The sequence below is a fragment of the Ambystoma mexicanum genome, chromosome 5q, assembly GCF_040938575.1.
Source record: "Ambystoma mexicanum isolate Mex_15411 chromosome 5q, UKY_AmexF1_1, whole genome shotgun sequence".
Classification (NCBI taxonomy): domain Eukaryota; kingdom Metazoa; phylum Chordata; class Amphibia; order Caudata; family Ambystomatidae; genus Ambystoma; species Ambystoma mexicanum.
The window spans coordinates 114,284,949-114,311,706 of NC_090933.1; the positions used below are offsets into that span (position 1 = coordinate 114,284,949).

The 26,758-nt window shown below is 48.1% G+C and overlaps 1 long non-coding RNA gene across 1 annotated transcript in view; it reads left to right on the forward strand.

Annotated features, from left to right (window-relative positions):
- Positions 1 to 5,344: 5,344 nt before the first annotated feature.
- Positions 5,345 to 26,758, forward strand: part of LOC138497279 (uncharacterized) — a 291,765-nt gene continuing 270,351 nt past the window's right edge. The window contains exon 1 of the long non-coding RNA XR_011278556.1: positions 5,345 to 5,898. This is a non-coding gene — a long non-coding RNA (uncharacterized lncRNA). The remainder of the gene's footprint in view (positions 5,899 to 26,758) is intronic.

Genomic DNA, 26,758 nt, shown 5'->3' on the forward strand with positions numbered 1-26,758 from the left:
TGTGCCAACAAAAGTCTGCCTACGCTATATTTTCTTCATGATGTACGTATCTGCCATACTGGTTATTATATATTTGTACCATATTGGAGCACTTTGTCAATGCATGTTTCCCAGTCTCAGTATGTTCTTCTTTCTTGCATATTCGGCAGAAACGTTCAGTGAGCGGCAGCTGATTCATTATTCCAGTAATTGCTAGTACCGGCAAGTGGTTTAGTCTAATTAATAATATGAAGCGTCTTAACTTAACTGCCGGGCATAAATTTCAATACAGCTGCAATGTTTAAAAAAGTATACAGCATATATGACACATAATGATAACTCCTCAGTCTTTCAAGATAGGCGTAATTTTCCAACCAATCCCCATAGATCAGCTTTTTTTGATAGGGCATTTTTTGCTGCTAAAAAAGAAACCCCCACCTCGTGAACTCCAACCAATCTCGTTGAGGTAGTTAATTATGTTGTTTTTTTAGCTTTGTGCTCCCTGATCCGTCCCGGTTGTCCTTTCTCAAAGATAACAAGAGTTGATTATCCTTAGGGTCCAACATATTCAGGTACAATTCTTCCCTTTTCTTAAGCATATATCATATTAGCACATTGAAATAGTCATTGACCTCTTTTCAGCCACTCAGACTGTACGAAACATAGTCAATTGGGGTCATTACAAGTTAGGAGGTAACCATGCGGCTATTAGCAGCATGGTTACCGCCTTACCGGGTACCGGGTTCCTTGAATGAGGAATTACCGGGCCATTCCGACCTTGGAGGGCCTGGTAATTCCTCACTCAAGGAACCCATCCCCATTCGAGCCCCCATAGGGCTCAATGGGAATGGGGAGGGAGCTAACAACGGGTCCGTTATTAACAGGCCTGTTAGCACCCTGGTCTGCTCGTGGGACCCGCTAAGGGCGCCTGGTATAACCAGGCGTCCTTAGCAGATTCCCGCAAGCAGACTCGTAATGCAGCGGTAAGGGGTTGACGGCTCTGGCACCTTTACCGGCGCCGTTAACCCCTTACCGCCACACTCGTAATGACCCCCAATAACTTCTGTAATTGACTGCATTCCTGAGATCTGGGTTCAAAACAGTCAGGAACTGAACAGAAAGCTTATGTCCGCATTTAAAAAACAGCAATACAATGTTGGCGCAAGATTTCTTTAAATATGACGAGCCAACCTCACTTAACATGGTAAAGTAAAAGTAAAAATATGGGGCAAAGTTTTTTTTAAAGAAACCACGTTCACTTTAACATTGAACCTAATGTAAGCTCTGCTTAAAATGATCCCATTTCAACCAAGGTTACAATTGTATGCTTACCTTATAAAGACAATTTACGTATTTAAACATAACAAAACCACATTTCATGTAATATGTTTTGTGGGCTATAATCAATATTAAACAAACACGCTTTACTTGGCCACCCCAACTCTAAATCCTGTATTGCTATTACCAGCATATGGTAACAGCCTTATAGACCTCGGGAGGAGGAGTTATGGCTTGGGATAATGACCCATCACTAAGTTACAGCCCGAGGCAAAGTAACAGAAATGAAGCCCTTTCTTGTTGTACTAACCATCGAGGTTCACTCTGGGACACACAGTGCAAACTTTTCTCAAGTGGGCTGGTGTAGTGCAGCTTTAAAAATGGAACAGTTCAGTTTCTAAATTAAGTCGAGGATTAGTTAGCACATGTGTCAGCAATGGAAGATATGTGGTGAAACGGATACAACGGCCATTTTTAATGAACCATGCAAAAGGATTTACTGCTATCAGAGCACAACACACAAAAGCCGGCCTGTTTGCTTCACTGCATGACTGACCAGGTAAGTTTTACACTTAAAAACAAACCAAATATATGGAAGAGAACAAATGTACATAGTCCTGTCAAGGAGTAATGAGCGATTAACCCTGTTAAATGACACTAACACGTTCTGAACCATGCTCTCTAAAAAGAAAATAGTTATTGGATTTGCTGTTTCTACGGTGAAGGGGTACACAGTTAATTTGTTTCAAGGTTCATATGCGATTAAGTAACCCCTACTGTTACAATGCCAGACACCCCTTGGGCAGTGCGCAACTTTCGTTGGTATGGTTTTGTAGCTCATCTTTTGATTAGCCGCCGATTATTCTGCTTCGGGAGCAAGAAAGCTTGCATCCCCAGCTCTCACGTTGTTCCTCTTCTGTCCAAGTGAAGTTTGAATTGCAGAGATCAAGGTTGTTCCGGCTCTATGAGAGTGGAGCTTGCACTGCTAAGGCCCATGCTGTACCTGTACTTTGTAAGGGGAAACTGCTGAAACACGAGGGGGTAGGGGAGCTTTCACTGGTTCAGCAGATTGTAAACTCTTCTAAGAGAGTCTAGCATCAGTACTGCTAGTCATGCTGAACTGATCTGGGTAAGAGGGAGCTTGCATTTCCGAGGCCCGCAGAGATCTGTTGGATGATGGGCAAGGTTGCACTAAGGCTGACCTGTGGGTATGTGTTTTGCCGGGGTTTCTTGCGGGTGCATTGCTGCTGCCCATCGGGCACCATTTGCTTTTGAGGAAATGTTTCATGGAAACTGCTCAAGCTGACCAGTACCAGTGCTGTGCTTTTGAGGTTACCCCTCAGTGCTGGTGTCCATGCTGTGTCTGCTTTATGTGTGAGGAAGAGGCAGGTTGAGTTGCTCAGCGCATGGCCCAGCCTACATAGGGGGGCGCTAAAGAGACAGCCGGCATAGTGGCCCACCCGTCTGGCTCCCTGCGCCCGGCTCGCCTCCTCTCTCCTGAAGGAGGCAGAAGGGGCGTGGCCCCAGGGATCAGCTGGAGCCAGCTGGCCCTGAGGAGGCACATAAAATGGGCCCAGCTGCAGGAGTTCACCCTCTTTGCAGCGTGGGTATCAGCAGTAGCAGGATCATCGTTCCGATCTGAGGAAGGGAGCTTCTTCAGGCATTCCAGCCATCACAGGTATGAGTGAAGTTGAGGGGGTCAGTCGCGGGAGACGCCCACCATCACCAGGAGGCCTTTATGGCGACTGGCGCTTCCTCCAGGGTGTGGAGGCTTCGGGCTCCAGGTGGCTGCAGGGGCAACTGTGGCTGCAGTACTTTGGTATGCGGTTTTGTTGCGTCAGGGAGGATGGTGGATCGCTCACGGGATCGGATTGAGGATCTCTCGGGTGGCGTCCCTGCACAGCCTTAATGAGGAGTTCCTGGGCTGCGGCTGCTAGCAGGGTTGCCAGCAGTTCATGGCGCGATGCTGGTTGCCAGCGGTGGATGGCGCACAATGGCTGCTAGAGTTGGTTGGAGCTCATAAGCTGAAGAACAGCTAGACATGTGGGACACAAAATCTATTTGTACTTATCATACTAAAAAATAATACATCACCCAAAGACTTGTTTTGTGATGGCAATAAAAAGGCTGTGTTTTTTTTATTATACATAATACTAATAAACATAACTGAGTATTATGGATATTCCCTAAACAAACAGGTGTCCAGGGTCTTATTAGTTCTGTACTTTTGGGCACTTGGGCCAGAAACCGGAAGTTGCCCTTCCTTGCTCACAGGGTGCCCCTAGCGGGAGCTCACAGGTCTGTGTATTTGGGACCTGTAAATTGGCTGGTACAGCACTCATGTGGTTTATAGTGATAGCATTGAATGCAAAAGCATTGAAAAAAATGCATCGAAAAAATGAAATTTTTCATTTTTTTTTAATGGGGGGGTCCCCCTAACCCCCGTTTTTGTACCCCTTAAAACCCATTATAATAAAAATAAAACCTTTACCTTTAACCTTTAAAGAAATGTATTTTTTCGATGCTTTTGCATTCAATGCTTTGTATTCGATGGAATCACTGGATACCCACTCCTGTGCCTGATGGCAGATTCCTTCCAGACCCATGCCGCCATCTCTGTTCCACGAATTGTCAGACGTCCATTGTCCTGTGCTAGCCCAAATGCACCTTCTTCAAGGGCAGTTAGGATCTGGGCAAAGAAGTAGTGTTCTGGTTATGCAGAATATGTTGCACTCCGAACTGAGTGTTATTTATGCAGAGTTGCTCCAGCAGCCCTGCATTTATAGTAAAAATATGGCCTGTGGCCATGCATATGTCTGCTGGCTCTGGGCACCAATGGACCGGCCGACGTGACAGCCGCTTCACACCTAGGTGTGTGGCTTCCTATCTCCCTCCATCCTATTTCCTATTTGTTCTCTTCCCCTTTGAAAGGCGTGGGGAGATGCTGGGGGGTTTGGTGCGGGCACCCACTGCCCATTAGCACCTTTTGGCTCCCCTCCTAAGCCCATTGTTTCAGACTACACCTGAGAGCCAGCAGAGGAAAGAATGGCGTAAGGAGGCTTCTTGCTTTTCTGCCACCAATTCAGCTGATTGGTCAATGCCGAACGGCATTTTCCTTGCTTCTTTTTGGGAACCAGTACCAGGGGTTAGCAGATGAATTTGCTGAAAGGTGGGTCTCCCCAGGGTCCACTTATCCTACCCATCTATAATTAGATTTTTGCTCTTACTGCTTCTGTAGTGTTCTACGTACACTGTTATTTCTGCAGAGCTACTCCAGCAGCCCTGCATATATAGTGAAAATATGGCCTGGGGCCATGCATATGTCTGCTGGCTCTGGGCACCAACTGGCCGGAAGATGCCGACAGCCACTTCACAACTATGTGTGTGGCTTCCTGCCTCCCCCCCATCTTATTGCCTATTTCTTCTCTTCCCCTTTGAAGGGGCGTATGGGGAAGAGATGCTGGGGGTTTTGGTGTGGGTGCTCACTGCCCATTAGGACCTTTTGGCAACCCCTCCCCAGCCCATTGTTTCAGCAGAGGAAAGAAGGGGGGGGGAGCGGCTTACCTTTCTGCCACCTGCCTCCCTCCTTCCCCCTCAGTGTCCCAGCAGTCAGCTCCCCTAGCTTAAGGGCCTGTGCCATTTAGCTGCATGGGGTGCCCCCATCCCACGGCACCGGACTTATAATATGATATATGATATGGCATTTATAACGCACCTATACACAGGTGTTTCAAGGTGCGACGAGGCAAGGGAGGGGAACAGAGGGAAGACAGATAACGATCCTACTAGGCCAGGTGTCATTCAGATCGCGCAAGTGCATGGGAAGGGGGAGAAGTGCAGGGTGGGAAGGGGGAAGAGGACAGTGCAGTACATGGGATAAGAAAATAATAACAATAGGTAAAGTACGGCCAGCAGGTGGCAAGTGCAAGGGTAAGTGCAGACAACAGGTGTCAAGTGGGGGGTCCCTCCAAACAGTGGTAACACTTTCTCATGCCACCCACAATCTGCTTCATGGAAGTCCGCCATACCATTTGCCCGTAGAACTGCATTACGCTTCTGTTGGTAGTTGCCATGGAGACGCTGGTTCTCGAAACACGGATTGCAGCGCACACCGTTGAGCATGAGCCGTGGTCAGCGTCAAGTGACTTTATTTTCATTTAAGCTCCGCCTTCACTGAAGGTCGATGCTTCTGATTGTTTCACGGAGCTACCTTGTATCACGCATTTCTTGAAACTCGTTCTCTGTGTACCGACTTCGTTCTTGTTATACGGACCTTACCCTATCTCATGCCTGAACTAGTCTGTATATCCTGGTCTTCGATGCTGCTTTGTTTCACTGACTTCTTTGCCTCTTGCTTTGCACCGGGACGCTAGAACCCCTCGGACTTCTTTTCCCGGATTGCCTTCGCCTCTCATTCTGTCATTGTCGAATACACTTTTCCCGTTTGGACTGCTGGTTGCTCTACCCCTCTAACCCGCCATCTGTTTCCCACTTCCACCCAAATACAGTGCACGGACTAGAGACTGTCGCATGTGCATTTCCTTACCTGATCCAGATGTCCTCATGCCTGCGGGATAGTCTTCCTGGAGTTCTACAGACTGCAAGAAGGATCTTCACCATCCTCTTCTATCCACACCTGTGGTAAGAACCATCCCCTGTTGCCATCTTTTTCCTCCTTTGTTAGTGTTTTGCCACACTTACCTGGGTTTGTTTTTTACAGGGGACTGTACATATTTAAGAAAAACAAGGGCATAGGCTGCCCCACCTGTCTACCACTGGCCGGCGGTAGAAGCAGCACACATTTAAAACCTCATACAATGGCTGTTTTCATTTGTTTTTTTCACAGTGTGGGTTAGTATACAAGTTGACTTAGAATGTGGTCGTGATGACCAAACATCTGTCTAGTCTTGACTAGACAGATGTTCGGTCATGAAAATGAAAACAGCCATTGTATGAGGTTTTGAAAACACCGTAAATAGGGTGCTTCTTCAGTAACAAAAGGTTACGCTAATAGTCCTGCAAGGCTATTTTTAAACCACATGAAAAATAAAATGTTTTAATGTGTTACATACAAATTGGGTGTTGCTCTCTTATGTACATGTCATACGTGATGATGTGTTAAATGTGTGCTGCTTCTACCGCCGGTCAGTGTTAGACAGATGGGGTAGCCTATGTCCTTGTTTTTCTTAAATTGTTATATTTTCCTCATGACATAGGTCCCCCTTATTAAAAAAAGAGGATAAAATACCCCTCTATATTGAAAACGTCCAAGGGGACTGTACATATCCATATCAACAAGGCGCACTACAGGTATCCCTTTCTTGCATATATACCAGGTGAGAATCTTGGGTAGCCGCCACAGTATTGTCTCACATGTATTGTACCAGTGCTGATATTGATTTATTGTCCTTTCTTTTGCAGCCGATGGTGCTCCATTTGTGTCCTCACATCTTTCGATTAATTGAACCCTCTGCTGGTAATATTTAGCTTATCAGAGGGTTACTTTAGTAGGAAGAATTCTTCTCCTACACTACGTGTGCAACTACCAGTATCAGTATTACGGCATTTCCATTGGTACGGTAGGGGCTACTCTGACAGAGGGCAGCCTAGTAACGATTGCTCCATTACTGCCAGGGAGGTCTTCATTGGCTTGGCACATTCCAAAGCAGGTAAAGGAGTGCATTTGGGCAGAGGAGTATTTTTATTTGTTTTCATTATTGTCGCTGGAGGCAGTGGGTCTCGACATTCAAATAACCGAGGAGGACGATAGGAAGAGGCAGAAAGGGTATAGGCTGGAGAAGACGATTGAAAACTGGATCAAGGCATTTTCCTTGTTAGCTGCTGTAATAATGGAGACGTTCCCTGTACAGGGAAGTACAGGGACACAATTGTGGATGATCACAGGTGGTATGGTTCAACAGGTTGGGTTGATTATGCCTGTGATTTCAGGTCCAAGATGGCTCAGGTCCCTGGAATGACATGGGATCGAATGGACATGGAAAGTTGGGTAGCATTCACGGGGGGGTGGAGGGAGAGAGGTCCAGTCCGCCGAGGAGGGTAAAACACCCTGGCAGGCTTGGCACAGTAAATTTGAAGAGGAGAATAAAGAGCTGGCAGCCCTTTCGCCAGGGCAGGCAGGTCGTAAGGGGTAAGAGTGGCTAGCATGGTGCCGGCAGGAGGAGGGAATAGATCCTGCACACTCTTTAATCGAGGTTACTGCCACTGGGGCTCGAATTGCAGGTCTTCCCCCAAATATGGAAAATGTAGAGGGGGCGGGGGGGGGGGAACACACATTCACAGCATACCACAAGGCCCAAAGGTCCCAGAGGGGCATTGGACAGCCCAGTGGGGCACGATTAGGGGTGGCTGGTAAAGGGCACATCCCCAGTTAACAGGACTGAGCTTCACATATTATTAAATGATTACCAGAGGGAGGAGCATGAATTATTGTACAAGGGATTTTGAGACGGGTTCCGAATTCCTCATGAGGGGCCCTTGACAGTGAAGATGGCACAGAAATTGCCATAGGCAGACAAAGTACCGGGCATTGTTACTGAAAAAAATGAAGAGAGAGAAAGATCTTAGGAGGCGGAGAGCCTTTTTGCGACACCCCTCTTGAAAATGTCATTAAATCCCTGCTACGAGTGGTTCCTAAAAAAAAGGAACAAGGGAAGTACAGACTGATCCACCATTTGTCTTACCCAAAGTGAGAGTCAATGAATGACCAGCTGGACCCTGAATACTGGCCAGTGACACATGCTTCCTTTGACTAGGCGGTGGATTTGGTAGAGGAAGCGGGGAAGGGAACACTGCTGGTGAAAGTGGACATAGAATCAGCATTCAGACTGCTGCCAGTTCACCCAGAAAGTTTTCACCTGTTGGGGTTTCAGTGGCAGGGACATTTCTATTTCGGCAGATGCATGCCCATGGGCTATGCAGGGTCATGTACATTATTCAAGCAATTCAGCTTGTTCCTGGAGTGGGCTGCACACAGGAGGGGGCAGAGGTGGTGCACTACTTGGACTATTTCTCTTTGTAGGGAGGGAGGGGTCCGGGAAGTGCGCTGCCACACTGGCCTCATTTCAAAACTTGATGGGAAAGTTGAACATACCACTGGCCCAGGAAAAGACTCATGGCCCAGGAGAAGTGATCACATTTCTGGGCATTGCAACACCATAAAAGGTGCTTGCAGGTTACCCAGAGATAAGGTGGAGGAGCTGATGGCCGAGATTGACAATAATTTAGCGAAAGACAGGACCACCCTTGGAAAAAGTGCAGCAACTGCTAGGCAAACTTAATTTCGCAGGCAGTGTGTTTGCTAGGAGGTTGGCAATAGCAACAGCGGGTGTCGCCTTGAAGCATCATCACATCACGTTAATTACACCCATCAAATAAGACCTGCGCATGTGGCTAAATTTCCTGCAGGGGTTCAATGGCATAAGGTTATGGAAGGCCCCGTGCGCCACCAGCCGGGAAATACAAATGTATTCAATGCGTCATGTAAGGAAGGTTTCAGGGATCATTTTGGATCCAGAATGGTGTGCACAGAAGTGGCCTACACAAAGGCAAAAGATTGGGTAACATTATGGCTGTCAAACTCTTCCCAATCGTGATAGCCCTCCTGTTGCGGCAAGTTGAGTTGTGCAACAGGAGGGTGCATTTTTGGTCAGATAAGAGAGCAGTAGTGCAGGCTATTCATTTACAATCTGCCTCATGCCCGGTGACCATGGGTTGGTTAAGGAAGGTAGTTGAGGTTTGTTTGTACCAAAATATCGAGGTTAGGCCATGCCATGTTCAATGTTCATGGTGCTCGCTGCTCTTAAAGAATCGGGGAAATTGGAAGGACCAAGGAAAGACTGTTGCATGCCCATTGATTTTGGAGTACTGGTGAGGTTAATGGGGGCGCTGCAGGGGTTATGCTTCAATTGATTTGAAGTAGCACTTTTCGGGGCCGTGTTTGCAGTGGCATTTTTTGGGGCGTTCTGAGTGAGCGAACTTGTCGCAACAGAAAAGAAGATTAAATCTGGCAGGGCCCTTGCACCGGGGGAGGTGTGTTTCACCAAGTTGGGTGTGAGAATATGATTAAGAAGGTCCAAAACAGATCAGAAGAGGAAAGGGAGGTGGATAGATTTGTACCATGCATCGGACCAGGAGAGTTGCCTCACCAGGCTTCTTTCACGCTATATGGAGGCTAGGCCACGCGGGGGGGGGGATACATGCTAGCACACAAGGATGGGTACCAACGAACACAGTTTCAGAAGGTGCTGGTATGGTCATTAGGTAAGGTGGGATGCCACGGGGGAGGTTGGTCCTCGCATGGCTTCAGAATAGGGGCAGCCATGACAGCATTGCAGCAGGGAATGTCCCGAGCAGCGATAAAGTGGGATGATGGAAATCCGACCGGTACAAAATATACATCAGACCAGGGGTGCCAGACGCGAACGTGCTGGCCCCTCAGTAGGTGGTTCACAGGTGAACAAAAGGAACGTGGTGCAGCTCTGGAAGGGGGAGCACACAAATGTACATGGGATTTGTGAGAATCATGTGTGTGCAGTAATTTTGAAGAGATCCTTTTTAAGTGGAGAATTAGTAAATGTTGTTTGCACCAGCAGGCCGCACAGTATGAGTCATTGGCCACTGCATCACACAAGCACAGTTCAGAGCGCAACAATGGCCGCATAGAGGTGGCAGCATGGGACTGAGGAGCACCAAGGTGGTGTGGCTGGGCACACCGGGCATGCATTGCACCCCTGTGTGCGCAGGCAGCTGGAAAGGATGGCAGCACCAAGAGTACTCATAGTACGCCACAGGGGAAATTAATTTGCAGACCTCGGTAGAGGTTCTTACTAAGGAACATGCAGGAGGGGGATCAAGATCTTGGGGACGACGCTCCCAAAGACAGATTTGTTTGCTCAGAGGTAGTGCCACGAAGAGTGTTGTGAGGTGCAAGGTCCATTGTGGCCATGGAAACATCTAGGAAATGGGTGAACAAGAACATGGAGAGGTTTGTAAGTGATTTCAATCTAGCACTTCACCTAAGTCAATGCCTAGCGTGTAATGCACAACTGAAACCCTTATTTATTTGTGTTTAAAAGTTCTTTTATTCTGAACGATGTACCACTTATATCATGCCCCTCTCTTGGAACCCCCCCCCCCTCGGTCACACTGAACCAGGAATCAGGCTGGTTTGCAAAGTTAAAATATTTATTTATGTATTCACAATATAATCACACTATGTTTAATGGTTATACAATGATCACCAATGGGGTGAGGTAACACTAAGCAATCTCTTTAATTACAAGGAGTAATAGTGAGCAAAACAATCTAGCACAGAAAGAATACTTTTGTGTATGTTCAGATCAAATGACAATGTGGTTACTATTTTCCCCCTGCACACCCCTCAAACCTCCAACAAGCAATGAAAAGAGATAGAAGGAGAGATAGCAGGTATTCAGGAATGCAGAATTCAAACAAAATGCCAATCCCAATTTCCCCCCAGCAACACGAGAGAGAAACAGAATTGATTGGCAAACCTTCAAAATGGTTTTAAAGTTATCTCAGAATGGTATTTGGGTCTGGAAAGCTGTGGATGTGAGCTACAAGCAGAAGTTGAAATTTCTTTTCTAGCATGAAAATTGAGAAAGGTATGGGCGTTTTAGTGGAGGTTGTTTTTCTGAGATAGGCACAAGAACAGGAAAACAGGGAAACGCTTTCAAAAGACAAACGGGGTATTTTATACTGATTATGACTATAAACAACGAGAATGCCACACATGAATCTCCGTCAATCCTGGCCAGGGACCCTTCATATGGTAGATAATCAATTTCTTTTTGGGATTCAATTTATTTATTTATTCACAATACAAATGATTTATGATTTTAGAAAATAATTGAGAGAAACTACGCGCAAGAAAAGCTCTGACAATTCAACAATACTCCTAACACTACCGGTTCTGAATATAAGAGAGAATGGGTTTAATACAGGGATTCCTATGGACAGTACATAGGCTAGTGACGCAGTCCTATTCTATAGATACTCACTATATGTTTTGAATGGAACCGTCAGTGATTCTGGTCCGTCAAGATTTCTGGTCAAGAATTCTGGTTCTGGGACAGACTGCTGGGCACACCAGATTGGACTGGGTCTGCAATGGTTCTGGTCACAGCTCGGCACAGGACTGGATCGGGCATGCAATGGTTCTCTGGTCACAGCACAGCACACCTGGATGGGATCTTTTGGTTCTGGTAAGGATTCTTTTAGCAGGAAAGCAGTTACAGCACAGCCCGGCTGTTTCTTTTGTTCCCCTTGGATTTCTGGGGTTCTGGAATTTCAAGGCCTAGTTGAATATGGTTCAACTAATGGAATGGGCCTTTCTGCTTGCCAAGTTTCTGGAGTCTGGAGCATGGAGTCTGGATGGTTCTCCTTCAGGGTGCTTCGCCAGGATCAGGATAAGGGTGAATCTGTGTGTCCTTCTAAGTCCTCAACTTTCCCTATTTATGCATATGATAAAGGGGGTGTGTGCTGGTTTATCCTAAGCTCGCCCCTTTAGGCAGGCGATAAGCTAGAGTTTCTTCTCTCCCTTGATTGGAGAAGAAAACAGGGCGTCACCATGATGATGTGGGTTTATGAGTCAGAGGATCCTCCCCTTGTCCCTTTGAACATAAAATCTACTTCTAGTAAAATACATATTTACATGTGTGTAATCTCTATAACAATCATATATACAGTTTACATATTTTGTGTAGCATCCACTTCTCCAATCCCCATCGTTGTAGGATCTTGTGTCTGCTTTTGACAGAATTCTGCCCTTTTTGTCCGGAACACAATATCCAGTTCATCAGAAAATTTGTTCAAATGTGTGCATTGCATATGGGCATAAGAGTATGAAGTTTCGTGCTTTTGGCATGAATACATTTGGGTAAAACCATATTTTCCGCTACTACTTCCCACAGCATCCCACAGAGTTCTGGCATCTCTTAAACCGTGCATCCAAAAATCACATTAACAAATCTGTTGACATATTTTTCACAATTTTGCACAGTAATTTATCAGTCTTTTTAAAAATGTACTTTTGCCTTTGTTAAACAGCACATGATAGTTTGTCCCCACCTCCTTCTCCTTCTGGCAGCTCAGAAGCAATCTCCGCCCCCTTCCTTCTGGGAGAGGCCGTTTATGACTCTTCACACTCTGCATATCCTTTCAGCCAGAGGAAGTCCATTGTCCTCTTCCCCTGCAGCCCAAGCTCTCCTCCCCTGATCTAATCATCACAGAGGTGTGATTTCCTGGTGGAGCAGAAGGGAGATGCCTGGCCTTTGTGGTGGGAAGCTGTGGACTGGTTTGATTGTTTTTGGGCAGGCTCAATTTAAATGTCATTCTGTTACAATTTTTTACTTGGTTTAAAACAAACTTGCAATTTTCAAAACAAGCATCTAGAACACTTATTCCAGCTTCTAAACCATGGGATTTAAATAGCTACAACCTAGGTTACTCTTAATAACAGGTCACATAGTTTTCAGACATTTGATTTCAGTTGCACAAGTTTAAATCTTCTGAGGCAAGCTACTGACAGCTGTTATACAGGCGGCCGCACCCAGCTTTTGACAGATTTCACAGGCAGGAACATTTTTGCTGTGAATATTTTGATGAAAAATTCAGCTTTTCAGGACATTGTCTGTTCATAATGATTTCTTGAATGAAGTGACTTGTAACACCCAGCAAGAATATCGGCTGTTTTATGGTGTTTTGGACCGGCATTCTGCAGTTTCAGCAACCAAGAAAAAGATTTCAAAGCAAGATTCAGGATTTCTTTCAGTAAAGCACTGCTTTTCATGCACACTCCATTTTTACATGTTGGGCAGCCCAGTGACATGTTTCAGCAGTGAGGTCTCTGTTCCACCACTGATAACATGCATGGTAGATTTGGCAGCCATCTTTTCTTGTTGCAAAGCGTGATTTCCATACGTTTTGGCGCGCATAGGGGTTTTGCTGCCATTTTGATAATTCTGGCACCATCAGCACACAGTGATGAAACAGGGCAGTGCAGAAGTGGGTTGATACATCCCACAAACCCCCCCCTCACGACTCTTAAGTTTGACTGCCCGTCAAGGGGAAGTCGGGAGATATGGGATGTAAATCTTTCTTTTTGGTTCAAGTGGAAACATTTGTCTGCTTCTCCCATCAGTGCTGGATCGACAGGTTCTCCTCGCCGGTTCCGGATGGGAGTATGAAGTGATACCCCAGGCCCCTTGCGTCTTTCCTTCCGGTCCCCGAGTGGTCCTCCTTGGTACTTGCAATTCTTGGTTTCAGTGCTAGAAGACAAAACAGAGCATGTTTGTGGACATTTCCCCACCACTATTCATGTAGTGGGGCAGATGCATACATTTGACATAATTGACAATCCTTCCCGCCTGTAATTAATACTGATTTTAACATGTGGAATGGTTTTTAATAGTTGGGATTTTCTAGGGGTCCGGAATGTCCCCCTCTGGGTTTCCAGATGGCTCCTCTAGTTGCTGCAGAGTATGCCTAGGATGGCAACACTTCAGCTGGTTGATGTGGATCCACTTATCTTCCCCTTCTGCCAAACTGCCTTTGAGGATATGGATTTTGTAGGCGACTGGTGAGATTCTGTCTACAATTTCAAAAGGACCCCGCCAGCTAGGAAGAAATTTGCGCTGTTTGGCCTGGTTCCTTCGAAAATTGTACAAGTAGACCCGGTCTCCTACTTGGTATTCTTTTCTAGTTGTCTTAAGGTCATAGTGGGTCTTCATACTGTCTGCATATCCTTCTAGATTTCGCTGAGCATAGGCAAAAGCATGTTGAAGGTGTTTTCTCAGATTCTCAACATAACCATGAGTTGTGGAGGCATTTATCAAGGTCTGCTCTTGGGTTCTGTAGAGCAGATGCTGGGGAAGCACCATCCTTCGTCCAGTCATCAGCTCAAATGGTGACATTTCTGTTGCAGAAGAAGGGGTAGCTCAGATGGCCATCAGGACAAGAGGTAATCGAATGTCCCAACTTGGCCCAGAATCTGCCACAAACTTTTTTAATATGCTCACAATTGTCTTTTTGTATCTCTCAACTCCACCACTAGAGGATGCGGTAGGCAATGTGTAGTATCCTTTTGACCCCAAGTATCTCCCACATCTTTGTCATCACTACGCTAGTGAAGTGGCTACCTCGATCTGACTCAATCCTTTGGGGTAGTCCAAAACGCGAGATGATGTGGTTGATCATCAGGGCAGCTGCTGTTTCTGTTTTGCAATTTGGGGCCGGGAGACATTCCACCCATTTAGCGAACAAGCATGTCACAGTCAACATGTACTTGTTCCCCCTAGAGGAGCGAATCACGGGCCCGATAAAATTGACTTGTAAATCTGACCAAGGCAGGCAGTGTCATCCCCCTCGTTTGGAGGGGAGCGCAGTGTGCGAATGATGTTGGCTGAAACGTGAGTGCCCATCTTTGCAAGGCCCAAGGAGACAGGCCTGCTCCCAGCTTGAGGGTGAACCTCCTGGGAAGCACAGGCTTTTATTGGCAAGGTGGACTCCTCTACAGTGAGCCCACAGAAGGAGACCATAGTAGGTTGGTGGTTCCCCTTCATGTAAGAACCTTCCTCTTGCAGCTGGTGCATGAAGTCCCCCTTGCTGGTCACCTTGGCATCAAGAGAACCAAGCAAAGGTTAGCCATGCAACTATATTGGCCCAAGATGGGAGTGCAAGTAGAAAGACACTGCAGGAGTTGTGCCACATGCCAGTTATCTGGGAAAAGTGGCACAACAATCCAAGCTCCTTTGGTACCACTCCCAATTATGGGCGTACCATTTGAAAGGGTAGGGATTGACATAGGTGGTCCTCTTGACCACAAAGATCCTCAGGCAGTAGGATTTTCCTGGTGCTGGTCGACCATGCCACCAGGTATCCTGAGGTCATCCCATTGAAAACTAACTGCCAGGTCAGTTGCAGAAGCTTTACTTGACATATTCACTAGGGTTGGCTTCCCTAAAGAGGTTGTGTCTGATAGGGGCATCCAAGTATATGCAATCCATGTGGAAGGAGTGTGGGGTTACCTTTACATTTTCCTCAGCATATCACATCCAAACCAATAGCTTGGTTGAGAGGTTTAACAGAACCCTCAAACGCATGAAATAGCCCCAGAGGAGAAAATGGGATCTCCTTTTCCCATGCTTGTTGTTTGCATACAGAAGTGCTTCAAGAGGGGGTTGGCTTCAGCCCCTTTGAGCTTCTTTTTGGTCACCCTATAAGGGGACCCTTGGCTATAGTCAAGGAGGGGTGGGAGATGCCTACTCCCCCTAAAACTACCAATCATGTGGACTGCGGTACCCTCATAGAGAGAAGAGGTGCTTTACGACCCCTGCGTGTAGTCGCCATTCGTGTTCCTCTGGTAAAGGATCTCTGCTCAGTCAGCCAGAGTTGAGGTCGCCTGGAACATGGCGAGACGATAGGAATATCTTTTGTTTGAGTGCGCATCTCCAAATTTGTTGCACAAGCTTTGACAGATTTAGAGAACGTGTACCCCCCTGTTTGTTGATGTAAAATATTGCTGTAGTGCTGTTGGTTAGGACTTGCACCGATTGCTTCGCTAAGTGAAATTCGAATTCCTGAAGAGCCTTGAACACTGCCAGTATTTCCAGCAGATTGATGTGGTTCTGTGCCGCTGCATGAGACCACAGACCCGGAGCTGTGTGATGATGGTAATGAGCCCGGACCCGGCGAGTGAGGAGTCTGTCGTGACAATAGCTTGCACCTCTGGATCGTGGAAGGGTTTTCTCTTCAATAGATTTCATCTTGTCCACCAGCAAAGATTTTTGTACTAGTGTTGGCGAAACGACCACTAGATCGTCCCACTGATCACTTCCCCCGAGACCACTGTTTCGCCAACCACTCCTGCATGGATCGCAGGCATGCGTGAGGTACCAGGTACATGCAAGATGCCATCATGCCTAGCAAACGCATTGCTTTGCGTACGCTTATATGGCAGATGGCTTGATAATGCAGTATTTGTAGTAACATGTTTTGGATTCTTTCCTCTAAAGGAACGACCAACCCCTCTGTGTTTATAACAGCTCCTAGGAACGGTTTGGTTGTGCATGGCACTAGGCTTGATTTTTCTTGATGGAGAAGTCCAATTGAAAGGGAAGGTTGATAGTTCTTTGAATGTTTTGTCTGCAAATTAGGGGAGACTCCCCTGTAATCAGCCAGTCGTCCAGTCAACGGTACACTGGGATTGCCTACGTGCGCAGGTGTGCTGCCACTATTGCCAATACCTTCGTGAATACCCTTAGAGCAGATGCTATTCCGAAGGGCAGCACCTTGAACTGGTGGTGCTGGTTCATTATCTTGAAACGCAAGAATCTTCTGTGCGCTGGGAACATTGAAATATGAAAATAAGCATCTTTCATATTCCGTGTTGCCATGTAATCCCCTTTTTTAGCAGAGGGATTACCTCTTGTAGCATAGTCATGCAGAACTTTTGTGGCTTGACATTTGTTTGCACGACACAAATCTAATATTGGGCGCATTGTTAGATCTTTCTTTGGCACAAGGAAAGTTGAATAAATACCCTCGTTTACCTTGTTGGCCGGGACGATTTCTATGGCGTCCTTTTGGAGCAGCATGACCATTTCCCTCGAGGAGGATGCATTGGTCTTCTTTGGAGTGGGTTTTCTGGCATTGGGGCCGATTCCGAGGGTTGCTCGAGAAGTACTATACAATATCCGCCCACTACGGTGGACAGCACCCATCTGTCAGCGGTCATTCCCTGAAGTGGGATGCCACTGCTTCTGGGGTGGGGTACCACCTCTGGAGGAGGGACCCCTAACCCGACCGCCTGATCCTCTCCGGTAATTGAGAGGCTTGACCTGGATTGTTCCCCCAGGCCATTCCCCGATTTTGATTATAGGAACCCCTCTGGGAAAATTGTCCACGTGTGTGACGGAAATTGCTGTTTCCTCATTGGCCAGGTTTATTGGTCAATTGGCCCAATGATTTGAATGTATCATATTCTTCCTTGGCTGCCTTCAAGGCATCCTTGACGGCCTTGCCAAAGAGTACATTGGGCTTGACGGGCATGTTAATGAGAGTAGCCTGTGTCTCTGGCTTAAACCCGGATTGGCGTAACCAAGCGCAACACTTAATATGATTCTGCCGGCATTGTCTGCAGCATCAAGACCGCTCTTTAGCAGGCACCTTGACCCTGCCCTCCCTTCTGCAGCCACAAGTGCTAATTGAGTCTTGACAGGTTCCAGGGCTGACGAGAGTAACGCTGAGACTTTGTCCCATTTATGGCAGTTGTAACTTGCTAATAAGGTAGAGTTATCAGCAATCCTCGACTGGAATACAGCAGAAGAGGCCACCTTCCTGCCTATTGTGTACAGACTCTTACTTTGTCTAGGGGAGCCTCAGAGGAGGCTAGAGGAGTATCTGCTCTTTTCCTTGTTGTATTAACAACGAGCGAGTCAGGCTTTAGCTGCCCTCTAATGTACAGCGGGTCTGATGGTGCAGGTTTGAAAAGTTTTTCTATGCGTGGGTTCACCGGCCTCGTCTGATGGTGTCTCCAGCGAGGGTTGTACCTTTCGATGGACAGACTTTAGTAGTGGAATAAACTGAGTTACAGCCTTTTTATCTCCCAAGATTTCGTCAACGAAATCCTTGTCCTGTGGATTCTTTTGGGTAGATATTTGGCAATGCTCAGCCACTTTGATAAGTACCTCGTTCAGAAGAGGCCGATTATCTTTGGGTGAATCTATAACAGGGGTTTTGGGGGGCCTTGATCAACTGAGGAGCCCATGATGTACATGTCTGTATCTGGGTCACCTTCATCCTCCTCATTATCCCTATAATAAGGGTCTGCGGCTTCTTGGTCATACAGGTCTTCATGATCAGTGTCCGGGTCATATAGGTCAATTATAGTGGGAACTTGCAGGGAGAGACCTTTTAGCAGGGGATTCAACAGGGTTCTGCAACCCAGAGGCCGCTGTTGTGGGAGGGGTGGAGTGAAAACTTGTGAAGTAGTTTAGGGTCTTTCTCATAAAAATTTGCCATGAAAGAGTTCATTTTCATGACCCTATCTACATCTTCAGCTGACCATTGGGCAGAACTAGGTATGACCATAGGTTGAGGTGGGAGACCTAAATCTTCTGGAGTGGGTGGGATTACAGTAGAAGGTGAAGCCTTTTTCTTTAAGGCTGAAGACAGGGAATCCGTTGTCTGAGGTTCCTTACTCTTCGGAGGGGACCTATCCTCCTGTGTTTTATCCCTATGAGGGGTCTTTGAGGAGGGCTTTTTAGGCTCCCTTGACTTTACAAGGCCTTCTGGTACGTGCTTCTTAACTGAGCTAGTCCGGCCTGTATGGGCTTTTTTACCACTATTGATGCAGAATGTCGAATCTCGGCTACGGTCAGATCCGCAGTCTCGTCAGCAGACTCACGATCTTCGGGAATGTTTTTATCCGCAACGTCTGTTCTGTCTTTAGACAGTTGGGGCCGGTCATGTGGCGATCTCAATCTGAACTGCCCAGAGGACAGCGTTTCAACGGACCTCTCCCTAGACATTGCCGTTTGCTCGACACGTGTGTCTAGTCTCGGCGGTGGGTTGTATCTGGTGATGGGGGGGTGGGGGAAGAGGGTTTAGTGAGAGCACTTTCGCAGCTGGTGTTATTCCCCATAACATAGCCGCCGGCCTGACTGTTGGGGCCGGGTGCCTACGCTTGGGAAACCGAAGTAACCTCGTCGCCTTTGGATACTGCAGCGTTACTGCCGTCGCTGATTGCACCCTCCACTTCCATGGCCTCGAGTTGCCTGCCGTGGTGGGCCCAGCGTTTAGTTAAGTGGTCCTTCAATGTCTTGGGTTTGAAGAGTCTATACGCTTGACAGGAACCCTCGACGTGGTCCCGTGGGGCGTTTGTCAACCCATAGGAACTTTTTGTTGCACTTAGGGTACAATTTAAAGGGGGTCCGTTCCATAACGGAATGACACATCAGCTAGGCGAGTGTAGTGTATGAAAAGGGGTGTATACATTCTAAAATGTCCTCCCCCCCTCTCCCTACTGTGTTGGCCGAAGCCCAGAGCAGCCTTCCAAGGCCGGAACAGATCAATCGATGGGAGTCTTCAACGGTCGCTTCTTTTCTCCACCGCTGTCGGATGGTCTCAATAGTCGGTGGATATAAAGGATAGTAAGAAAAACTATTGTTAATTGTATAATAATAAATGGCGATAAGCCAAAAGGGAATCTCCACGAAATAGTGACACACCCTCAGATGGTTCTTCGCCTTGCAGGGTAGATTCCTCAGCTTTGTTTCAATCGCACCCCAAACCTCCTGTTCGCTCTGCAGCAGGTGGTTAGCAAGGCTGGATGTACCCTTAAATTCAGGAAGTGAGTTTGATATCCTGCCCGCAAAAGATGATCTTAAAAAAATATGCACAACAAGCTCCAGTGTCCCAGCATAGTCTCTGTAAACAGGTGTTTGGAATCATCCACAGCAAAGCCACCTTCACTTTTTAAAACACATCCTGGAGTGCTGGGCTCTCCCTGCTGCCAATGACTGCCCATCACCTCAGGCCCCGAGCGGGCACTCCAATGCCATGAATTTTGTTGTCACTTCATACCTTTCCAGCACCAGGGAGGGACGAGTCTGCATTAAACAGAGCACCAAGGGGATGCCTCACTCCTCTCAAGCACTCCAGAAAGGTCAGCATTAAAAGTTCATCAGTCCACTTCCATATGGCTTGGGGCTATAATGGCCACACGCCATCATCATCCTCTTTACAAACATGACCTAAGTGAAGCCTTCAGCTAGGATACTCAGTGACACTACAGCCTCAGGATTTGATTTCATTAAGGTGGTAACTGGAATTTCTGGAGGTCTGCAAAGGGGAAGACCCCATGCTGCTCCTTGATGAACTGTGGTTCCCAGAGGCCAGCGAAGGAATACTTGTGCTTGCTCACTCTTTCCATAAAGCAATATGGCCCTAAGGGGGCTGTTGCTCCACCTTGCTGTCCCTGTCTAAATGTCCTCCAGTTTCACACCAGGTCTGGCTAGATCCAATTAGCCAGGCCACCCGTGAGTGACCCTTCCACTGCTTCACTCCAGAATTCCACTTTGTCACCACACTGTAGAACACTCCAAATGTTGCCATTTTATGGCTTAAGTCTGTAAATATGAAAACTAACATTCATATCCATACATTCTCTGGAGTAAAAGCACTACTTCAACAGTGCATGTGTGCGTTTGTTTCCTTTTTTTCTTGCAACCATCGCATTGTAACCTCCAAAATACCAGGCTCATTTGAAGCCAGGGGTTTCATAGGTTTGTCAGGTTCAATCATTGACGGACTAAGCAAGGACTGAGTAGTGAGTGAACGAAAACTATTTTGTCCAGCACGAGTAAAAGGTGGGTCTCGTCAGTTTTGAGGACATCCATTAGGGGATGAAAGAAGTATAAAGCGTTGTTGTACAGCACATGGGATCAGTGCATTGGAGGATATGAAAAGAGCACAAGATAACTTCAGAGTAGTGGGTTATGAAGCAGATGAACTCATTCAAGTATGGGCCTTGTTTGTCCAAAGGTTTATAGGCAGACCTTGTAAATAAAATAACACGGTTTTGGAGCATCAAGTGGTCAGAATACAGTTATTTGAGGATTTCAAATGTCTGCCACTGGATCGTTCACGTGTGAAAAATGTGCTTCAATAGTTAAAGGAGGGAATGCATCATCTTTCAAGAGGCAGTGTATGCTTCACTGTGAGGTTTGTAGAGGCTACACTGCACATTTGCTTTAGTAAATTGTGTTTTTTTTCTCTCCAGGTACTGAAACAAAAAAGGGAAGATGCGCTAACGTGGTGGCTATGTACTAGATTACATTTGATGGAGACAGGATGTTGTAGTGGGAAACATTTTGGCACTCTCAATGTCACCATAATAGACTTCAGCAACTGGAGGTTATTTTTTACTGAAGAACATGCATTGGATATGCACATATGTAAAGCGCTCTTAGGAACAAGAATATATAAGGATTAACAAGTTACTTTCTTACCTGGTAGCGTTCTTTCGATGGAATACGTCGTCGGAACATCCCACATCTATGACAGGTAATCACCACAGCTGTGCTGCTTCGGAACATTTTTTGGCATCTGCGTTGATGTCGATACGCTGTCGTCGAGTGCCTCCGTCGAGCCGATGTCACCGGATGTTATAAGTAGGACACCCGTAGCCTCCGTTGTAGTTTTTTCCCACAACGTGTGGCACCAATCTTCTGCCAGAATGACTGCAGCTTTCGTTTCAGCAAGGATTTCTGTAATCGCATAAGAAATTATGTAGAGTGGCAGGTAGGGAGGGAGCGATGTGGAATATGTCGTCGAACATCCCATCGAAAGAACGTTACCAGGTAAGAAAGTAACTTGTTCTTCGAAGGGATTGGTTCCTCCGACGTATTCCACATCTATGACAAGACTCCCAAAGCAGTACCAACGTAAGGACGTGGGAAAGAATTTAGAATTTTAGAGTGCCCAATTAAATTGCAGAATAGAGGACCGCCTTGCCAAAGGCCAGATCTTGCCCATGGATAGAATCCAAGGAGTAGTGTTTGACAAAAGTATGGGCAGAGGCCCATGTGGCTGCTTCACAAATGTTACAAATGGGAACACCCCTCTGCAGGGCAGTAGAGCCAGCCACACCCCTAGTAGAATGGGCCCGTAAACCTACCGGAGGGTCCTTACCCACCAAGCGGTAACATTCAGAAATTGTCAAGATAATCCATCTAGACAAAGTCTGTAAGAGCTTGTCCCAAACGCCTTCCAGCGTATCCAATAAAGAGCTGATTGTCCACTCTGACCCGGGACATGCATGAGATGTAGAAACTTAAAGCTCACCTAGGATCCAACCTATGGAGCCTCTCCTCTTCCTTACCAGGATGCAGAGGAGGATAGAACGCTAGAAGAACAACCTTCTGGTTTAAAAGAAACTCCGACAACTTTCGGAAGAAAAGAGCGACGAACCCCAAGGGCAACCCTGTCCTTATGGAACACCGTGAAGGGTGGCTTAACAGAAAGTCCCTGCAACTCACTCACTCTGCGAGCGGAAGTGACCAACTAAAAATACAGTTCAAGGTCAACAGTCTCAAAGGACAAGAATGTAAAGGCTCACTCCGATGAGGAATTTTAGAACCAGATTCAAATCCCAACCGGGCACCTGGAAAGGTGACGGTGGAAACACATTAGTGAACCCTTTGAGAAACTGGGAAATCAAAGGAATCTTAAAATAAGAACACTCCTCAGACGAGCGCTTAAATATGGACAGCGCCGCCAGGTAACCCTTAATGGTACCCACTTGCAGGCCCTTGTGGGCTTAAGAAAGCAAAAAAGACAGAACCACAGGAATGGCACATTAAAAAGGATCCACATTCTTAACCCTGCAACACTGGCAGAACATTCTCCAACGGCAAAGGGACTTTGTTGCGGGCCTTCTGGCCGAAAGAAGCACCTCCTCCACGTCTTCAGGAATGTCCCAATCCTTATACCTCAACCTTTCAGAAGCCAAGCATGAAGGTTGAGGGACTTGACCTCTGGATGGAGAACCGGACCCCCCTCCCGTGAGAGCAGATCGTCTCTGTAGGGAAGACGGCGTGGAGGGCAGATGGACATGTCGAGAAGGTCCGGGTACCACGTTCTTCGGGCCCATGCCGGAGCAATGAGGATCATCCGGGAACCAAACCTCTGCAAACTCTGCAGCACTTGTGGAATGACGGGTACTGGAGGAAACACATACAGCAGTGGGAAGGACCACTCCACTACGAATGCATCTCCCCCCCCACCCCCCCCGAGGCTCCTCTTGGAGGAAATTCCTGCGAGTAGAATCTTTTGCACTTCCGGTTGGCACTGGTGGCGAAGAGATCCACTTGTGGGGTCCCCCAAATGGCGAAGAGCTCCAGGAGAATCTCCTGAGCCAGCTCCCACTCGTGAGACCGTGCTATGCCTGCACAGAGCGTCCGCCGCCACGTTTTCGTCTCCGGCCAGATGAACTGCCGAGATTGAAATGTCCTGCTAGATGGCCCAGAACCAGAGCTGCATCGCCTCTCTGCACAGAGGGAGACCCTGCCCCCCCACTTTTGTTGAGGTAGTGCATGGCCACTGTGTTGTCCGTCAGAATCAGGACATTCTTCCACCCGCACAGACGGCAGAAAAGCCTTCAGGGCTAGCCTGATGGCCCTCGGCTCCAACAGATTGATATGGAGTCTGGACTCCGGAGACCAACGACCGCTGACTCAACTCGTTGGCATGAGCTCCCCATCCCGTGAGGGACGTGCCCGTCACAATAGTTACCTCCAGCCAGGGTAGCCAAAATGGAGCCCAACACCCCCTCTCCATCAGATTACCTTTGACGGACCACCACAGAAGATCCTGGGCGACTGAGGGCGGCACCTGAACGGGGTCCAACATCCTGCCAGAGGACTGCGACCACTGGAGCTTGAAAGCCCATTGCAGAGATCGCATCCGCAACCTGGCCTCTGGCACCAGAAAAATGCAGGATGCCATGAGGCCGAGCAACCTCAAGAACTCGAACGCCGGGAGACTCTGGCATGCTGAAACTTGTGCACCATCTGCAGAATGCGATGAGCCCTCACCTGGGGAGGCAAACACTGCCCCAGGGATGTGTCGAGCACTGCTCCGATGTACTGGAGCCGCTGAGTTGGCGTCAAGTGGGACTTCTTTAAGTTGAGGGATAAGCCCAGCTTGTGAAGGGAGTAGCAGGTGACGGGACAGATTATCCAGGACTTGCTCGGGAGAGCGCGCCCTGATCAACCAATCTTCCCGGTAGGGGCAGACGTGAATCCCCCCCCCTTTCCTGAGATACGCTGCCACCACCACCATGAGCTTGGTGAAGACCCTCGGGGCGGAGGTCAATCCGAACAGCAGGACCCTAAAATGAAAATGCGAGTCGCCAACCGCGAACCTCAGGTACTCCTTGTGCTTGGGATGAATCGGCACATGAAAATAAGCGTCCTTAACCAATCCTGAAGTTGAAGGGCCTGGAGGCCTTGAGAGAGTAACCATCTTGAACTTGTCCTTCCTGAGGAGCTTGTTCAAACCACGCAAGTCCATGAACGATCTCAATCCCTCGTCCTTTTTCGGGATCGAAAAATATGGGGAATACCAACCCTTGTTCCTCTCCGCTACAGGCACCAGTTTTATGGCGCCTTTCTCCAGCATGGATTTGATTTCCTGTGCAAGGAGCGGATCCGGACTCTTCAAAGAGATTCCCCAGTGGATTGTCGCGAGGCCTCTGCCGGAAAGGAAGACAGTAGCCGTTGGCTATGATCTCCAGAACCCACACATCTGAAGTAATGGCACGCCATTCAACAAGATGCTGCGCCACCCTTCCCCCAACCGACGAACCATGGGACACGGCCTCATGACTGAGCTGAGGCGGCTGCGGAAGTGCCTGAGGGCAAAGAGGCAACTGCCTGAGCGGCCTTGGCATCTAGAGTACCTTGTTTTCCACCTCTGGCACTCCTATGGTGGCCCCTTTGACTTGCAGCACCCCTCGATCTACCAAAGGAAGAGTAGTATCAAAAGGAGCCTCCCCTCCATTGCTGTCCCCTAGGACGAAAAGGCAGAGGTTGGCGAACTGTAGCGCTCAACGACTTCGCTGCAGCTTTGGCGGTCTGCAACCTCAAGGCTCTCGTCAGCCTTGCTGCCAAAAAGATGTTTACCATCAAAGGGCATGTTGAGAAGCCGGGCTTGTACGTCAGGAGCAAACCCAGACTTCCGCAACCACGCAAATCTGCGCATTATGGTGCTCACCACCATGGACCGGCGACAGAATATGCCATGTCCAGACCCGACTGAACGGATTCACACATGGCATCCGTGCCATCCTGAACAAGAGCAAGAAAACCATCCTGTTCCTCCTCTTCGGGAATATGTTCAGCCGCCAAAGACACACAATTCCACAGAGTGCGAGTGAAACGTTCTAAGGCACATACGGAGTTGGCTGCCTGTAAAGCCATACCCCCTGAAGAAAACACTTTCTTCGCCCACCATCAAAACGCTTGTCGTCCCTATCAGGAGGGATGGTAGGGTATGATGCCTGGTTTGCTGGGGCCGTAGCACCACCAAACTCTCCGGAGTGGGGTGCGTAGTCAAGTAGCAGGGGTCGCTACTGGCTGGATGGTATTTTTTTTGGCAAAGACTTGCTCACTGCCAGGAGACTCTCCCGAGCAGTCACGCTTCTCTGTAAAGCCATATGAAATGGGAGCACCGTGTCAGTGGGTGGACCTTGGTCAAGGATATCCGTCAGGTCATCCTGCAGAAAATCCACTGGTGGTGCAGACCACACCAAGTACTCCGTCACCCTCGACATGAGTCGCCTGTACGAAGATTCGGCATGCGTACCAGGCTCAGGCCTCCCAAAGTCAACCTCCGGGGAGGTATCAAGACCACTGGCGTCGTGCAAAGACCAACGCAGGTCTTCCAACTGGCTATGACCAGATAACAGGTCATCAGGAACCTCATTAGGAACCAAACCTTCCTCAGACCCTTCCTCCACCCCCGAAATATAATCCAGATGCTGGAACAAATCCCTGGAAGAGGGCACAGAAAAAGGCTCAAATACAGGCCTTACCGACTTCTTCAGGGCCTTCCTCGGTGTTTCCACCGACACACGGGGTACCTCCGGTACAGCCTCCACAAAAGGCGTAGAGGGAGACGACGGATTCGGTGTCGACGTTGAGCGTGGTGCCAATGGCTTCGACACAGGCCTCGAGGGCGGAGCCCCGAGCGTGTCCTTTGACGGCCTCAGCGCCGATGGCATCGATGACTTCCTCGGAGGCAGAGCCTCAAGAGAGTCCCTCAACTGACATGGCGCCGATGGCATCGCCGTCTTCTTAGAAACTCTCACAGGATCCACCGGTCTCGAGGGCATCGAGGACCGGGAGCAGGCATGGCTAGAGCAATCCACCTTGTCCGATCGGGACATCGAAGGCTCCCGATAATCGCGCCGACCACCCGACCCCGAAGGCGTGCGAACGGTGGCCCTAACACATTCCCTGCTGGCTTCTTTTGAAGGCGTGGACAGAACGGAGCCCTGCGATTGGAAAATCGCCATCATCTCAGTACGAAATGCATCCCATTCCGCAGGAGAAGAATGCTTGTTGGGACAAGCAACCCGCCGACGGGCAGAGTCCTCGGATGAGGAAGGCAACCGGTGACGGCGCTTCCGCGAGTGCCTCGAAGAGGCAGAGGAATGGTGGGACCCACTCCGGGACCGAGACCCCCTGGACTTGTGCCGACAACATGGAGTCGCCTCTCAAATAGTCGGTCGAAAGCCCAGCGGATTTCGACTTTCGGGGCTTGGACACCCTACCGACAGAAAGCTTCTTCTTCCACTCCAGCAAGGCCTTCAATGTTAACGACTGGCAATCGTCACAATCATCCGTGGCGTGGTCCTCACCGAAGCACCAGAGGCAGGCGTGCGGGTCTGTCAGCG